Source organism: Musca domestica, unplaced genomic scaffold (assembly GCF_030504385.1).
Source record: "Musca domestica strain aabys unplaced genomic scaffold, Musca_domestica.polishedcontigs.V.1.1 17, whole genome shotgun sequence".
Classification (NCBI taxonomy): domain Eukaryota; kingdom Metazoa; phylum Arthropoda; class Insecta; order Diptera; family Muscidae; genus Musca; species Musca domestica.
This window is the reverse complement of record NW_026712230.1, coordinates 1,968,505-1,974,646: the sequence shown is the minus strand read 5'-3', so window position 1 is coordinate 1,974,646 and position 6,142 is coordinate 1,968,505.

Here is a 6,142-nt window from a genome sequence, read left to right as displayed (position 1 = left end):
TGTACTAGAAATCCCCGTATTGTTTTGAAAATTATTGCCTTTTAAGAGATAAAACATTAAGATATAGGAAAACAGAATGCTGCGATCCAGATGATTGACACAGTTGTACCAATGCGACAAGATTTACAATTATTTTCTTTGTAAGTTTCAATATAACATTTTAATTAAACACCAACCATATAAGTATATTTTATATTAAAGACAGTAAGCACCATTTTCAGCACAGTTTTTCTTTAATTTGTTGTAGCAAAAATATGCATGCAAAAACAATCAATAACCAAAAAACAACACTTGATTACAAATTGTGCAGACTTTTTATTATTACAGCATTACATTGCATTTATACAAACAATATAATTAATAGATTATTAATAAAAGAGAAAATATATACACCAATTTACTTAAAGAATTCAAATAAAATTTGAAATTTTATTCAAGACACATAATTCGCTGTATTTGCAGTACGATATTCACCGAGATGTTTACAACGCCTACTTCCATCCAAAATTTAATCTGGCGTCTATCGACCAATCCAATAACCATTAAAATCATGATGTTTTTCCTACTCAGGCAATGTAAACGTCTTAATAAGAAACATCTTTAAACAAAAAATAATAAAGAATTCTAGTTAAGAGGCACAAATAAAAAGCTATTTATTAAATTTACAAATCGTGTTTTTTATAATCCGTTATGTGGTGAGAATTTCCCGCAGCTTAGCAAGATTGTATGATCATAGACAAATTAAGGTATAGACTAAAAAGTTGTCTCATCTGTTATCTTCGAAAAAAGTGCTTCAATAGATGTCGTTCATGCTGTGAGAGAGGTTCAGTAGACTCACTCAATTCTCTCACTATACAAAATATTGAATATTTTTATGATACTTTAATATTTATCAATTAAAAACGAAACAGTGACTTTGTTTACATTGACATTACACAACTATGTCGTGAAATATAAAAATATAGAACTTAAATAGCAGAAAAATGAATAAATTGTTTTCGAAGTCGAGTGACTTCACTAGCCCTGAGTGACTTTACTGGCCCAAGATCAACTATAGTGACATCTGGCGGAAGGGGTAAATTTCAAAACTTTTTAGTCTATACCTTAATTTGTCTATGGTATGATTGGTTTCGTTTACGCATACGCAGCCACTCTATGGTAAGTTTAAAAATAAGAGATATAAAGAAAATGGAGAGCTTTTATTAGAAATGGATAGTGATAGTGACACATATTAGGTTGAGAGGCGAAGAAATGCCGTCACATGTGTGCGGATATTCACTTAAGCCAGAGTAGTATTATTGGGCGCTCTAAAACTGTAACATGTAAGTACTATAAATATTTTTTATTTGGGATATAATAAGTCAAAATGAGCAGTGTTCGTCCTCCAACTGGCGTCCAGATACACAAATTTATTTAGATTAACGCACATTATCAGGATTTATTGCTTAAGGCCCATGCATGGTGCAATGAAGAGAAGGTAGACCAACTTGGAAAAAAAAATGCAAGTATAGAGGTCTACCTACCTGTTTGGCTTGTAATGTCAGAATTAGTATCAAAACAATAAAAAAATCAAACAACTTGTTGCATTTATTTTGAATAAATAATTGAAAACCGCGATAACTGAATGAAAGGTCAACACTTCTTTTCAAAACCATGTACTATATATCTCTAAAGGATTATTTCGCTACAAAAACTCTAGATTTTGTCGATGCATACGTTGAAATAAACATTTTGAAAACACCCGAATTTGAATGTTTTCTGAACAATTGTTTTCTGAAAACAATGTTATTGAAAAGAAAACACATACATAAACAAATAAAGATGACATATTAAGCCAAGAAAATATAAAAATTAAATCATATGGTATCATAGCCCTACCTTGATATCATTGTACCATGGGCCCATGGTAGAAGAGTACTGATAGATCTATCAATACTTGGAAACATTGAAAATTTTAAAATGTTTTTTTTTTTTTCAAAAGTAAGTAGATTGTTATACAGGGTGAGATGTAAAAACTGCAACCAATCTCATACTGCTGTCATTTCTAGGCCACTCGTCCGACAGCTTTTAGAATTATTCCAGTGACAGCTCATTATATTGGTTACAAGCGTACAAAAGCATTTTGGTGAGAATTTTCCAGAAAAAAGTTATTCGTGATGGAATTCAAGCGTGATAGTGAGATTTCTTTATATTTGGCTGGAAAACCACAAGTAGCTATCGTTAGAGCACTTGTGAATAAATCTTTTGTTTGTAAACAAACAAAATGATGATATTTACTTGCCAAAGAGGTCGGCTGAAATTGTGCACCTTCGGTTGGCCACTATAACTCAAGCGCCGGCCATGGTGATGGTGTGGGCCGCCATAGCAGCCGATGGTCGCTCTCCGCTCGTATTAATCGAACGAATATTATCGCGAAAATATTCTGGAAGGTGTATTAAAGCATTGGGCACGCAAACATTTTGGCCGCAGACCTTGAACATTCCAACAAGACTCAGCACGCGCACAATGGCCACCAAAATCTCCGGATACCAATCCGTTGGACTACTGTGTCTGGAGTACTTTTGAAAGCAAGGTTGGCACTAAAAAAGTGGAAATGGGCCAAAATACCGCAGAGCAACATTCGGGCAACGCATGACGGTTTCATTGGCCGTTTGAAGGCGGTGACCAAAGGTGACTAATTCGAACAAATCTAAACTTATTTTAAAATTTGATGCTATTTCCGACATTTTTTGATTTCATTCGATAAAATTAAAAAAAACAAGTAAGCAAAGGCTACAGTCTCATTTCCAATTTATAGGTAGATTTTGCACGTAAATGGTCTTCCTAGATCTGGAACCAATATTTCCCAAAGACCTATAATCTCTCAGAAGTGGCAAAAGATTAACATTTATTATTGGTTTTTGACTGAAACGCATCTATATGAGATACAGACATTTGACTATATTCTTCAACGAAATCAGCGTTAACGAAATAGTCAGAAGTGCGTCTTTCCTCTATTTGTGAATTCTCCAAAAAGTCACTGGAATGGACATTTTCGTATTTTGTCTACAAAAGTTGGCAAATTATTTCACACATTGAATATTTTTGGATGGCCATCCAAAACTGCTTGGCTTTTGTAATGTCCGGTAACCCACATTCAAATGTGCATGAGGATCGGGCGATAATTACGACCTGCAGACAATTTTGCAGTTTTTTGGTCCATTTCAACCCCTAAATATATGGCAATCATCTCCAAAAAGAGTAGGCTTCTATTCAGACCCTCATCTTATCTCCATGCAAAATTTCGTAAGGACTGGGCCATAAATGCGATCTGTATATGATATCCTGATATCCTAACTACTTAGTTCTGTTAGCTGTAGAAATATTACCAAATGTTTAATTCGAAATGAAAATATGCCAAAAATATGACAAAATTAAAAAAATATGAGAAAATTTTACAAAATCAATATTTTCATCTTTAGAAGGATATTTTTATGCGATTTTTTAGACGTTTTTTCTTTCCTGCCAAGGGGCCATTCTGAATTAATGAGAACTGTCGAAATCAGTTCAGCCGTTCTCGATATATAAGAGATTTTTCAAGCATATCTTCTTTGATAAACATATATATCGCACATATTTTTTCTATATATCCGTTTTGGTTGATGTTAACACCAATGTAAAGATCAGAAGTAACCATGTCATGGCTTTGTGATTTCGCCGGGATTTAAAATATTTGCGGTTTAATGAAAAATTTTGAATTTTTTCAACACAAAAGAAATGGTCTATTTTACCCGCTAAATATTATCCGATGACCACCCAAATTGGTAGGCTTCTTCCCCGCCCTAAACTCTAGCTACATGCTACCTTTATAGCTACTGCAAAATCCGACATTTTTTAAGTATTTGGTCCATTTCAACCCCTAAACATTTGGCGATCATCTCCAAAAGAAATAGGCTTCTATTCTGACCCTAACCCCACCTTCGTGCTTCGGTCGCCATAATTGCGACCTGTAGCGTGATTACAAATTAACATGGACAGACGGACAGACGGACGGACGGACATACATAGCTAGATCGACTCAGCTCGGCGAGCTAGGAAGATCCATATATACTTTCTTATATGGGAAACCAATATTTCGTGGTGTTACATAAATTTTGGCCCAATCAAACTTATAATACCCCCAACACATAGTGTTGTAGGGTATAAAAATAAAATTACGGCGTTTGACTTTGTTGCAGTATTTTTATGTCACCCTGTACATACTAACGGGAAGCATCGCTGGGTACAGCATAAGTATTTTAGTACACTCCAAAGTCGCAAATATTTCCGCGGAAAAACTCAAGAGTGTATTTGCTCAAGATAATACACTGGAACGTGCATTATTTTCCTTGCAATGTGACTAAACACTTATTCCCCAACACCAACTATCTTTATATAGCGTTTTTTATACATTTTTCGCTATTTTTTGCATTCTGTTTGTCTATATATACAAAAACAAACATCAGCTGAGCGTTATTTATATATTGCTAAAGCTGCTATCAGACAATAAGGGACATGTGATAAAGTGTCGTCACTTTTATTATCCATGTGTATTTCCGTCTGTATATCAAAACTGCCAATTTACATGTGACTCTTTCATCTCGCTACGACACACTTTTTCATTTGTATTTGGTTTCATTGGTATTTTATTGTATTTTCTAAAAAATCATAATACGTTATGGATAACTTTTTACCACAAATAATATTATATATTTTTAAACAATAAACAAACAACACTTTTGATTAAATTATATGTTTCCGATGAAAATAACTCTCGCTGTAGTGGAAAGACTACAGTGTACTTTACTCATGTATTTCACAACGGAAATGTGGTCCATGTATCACATGATGTGTGCATCTTCTACATATGAAAAATTTGACACTACGTATGTAAAACCCACATCGTCTGATAGCAGCTTAAGGATGTATCTAAACACACAATTGTATAAAAGAATATGTAAAATCGTTACATCATCTAGAACTTGTCAACTATTTTGTAAGGGAATATATTACCATATGGTATTTTGCATTCATGGGATAAGTGTTTCAGGAGTCGGCAATTTAAGAATGTGATAAGTATTGACTGCAAGTTTATAATTCCAATAAATTCAAGTTATTCTGATTTTAAATTCTATACATTTTAGACAATGCTGTATATTAAGATAAATTAAAGTCACATTAAAAGAAAGGCTTATAACTTAATCCATCCATCTCTGCATTTTCTATAATTTACCATGTCAAATTTTACTGTTTTTATTAAATGGTTAATTTTGAAACAATTGTAAACATATAGTTGTATGACGTGCTTTTCAAAACATGGCCTATATAAGTTAGGCTAGTAAGCCCATTTGACAAATAATTTTGGTGTCATATAACATAATTGTGACTTGAAATACAAAGAAAATCAAAGCTAACTGTCAAATCGTTGGTAAAAGTACCCTTCTTGTGAAACATTATGTTGGCCTTGTTTTAAAATTAAAAGATTTTTTAAACATAAAGAAAATTATATTCATTTGGAGAAAAAATTTAAAACAATAATATATAGCATTTTCAGATTAAATGAAACCTTTTCCAATCCAAATGAAACTTTTTGCAGCGGAAATGAAACCTTTTGCAGTGGAATTGAAACCTTTTGCAGTGGAAATGAAACCTTTTGCAACCGAAATGAAACCTATTGCAGCGGGAATGAAACCTTTGGCAACCGAAATGAAACCTTTTGCAACCGAAATGAAACTTTTTGCAAATCAAATGAAACTTTTAGATTTTTACAAGGAAAAATAACAAAACATTTTTATTTTTAGTAGGTTTAAAATTAAATCAACTAATTATTACTAATATATAGTTAAAGAGGAATTTTTATTGATTATTAATCTCTAAGTTTTTATAAATTTTTTTCTTAAAGCTTCCATTTATTTTTTTTAAAGGACCCGAATTAGGTATCTTTTTATAATCTCCTCCATGGAAAGGAGGATATATTAAATTTGTCATTCGGTTTGTAACACCTCTAAATATTCGTCGTAGACCCCATAAAGTATATGCAATCATGATCATAGTTGATTTAATGATTTCCACTTATCTGTCTATTGAAATCACGACTGCTCTACTTTCATAATCAATAAAGCTG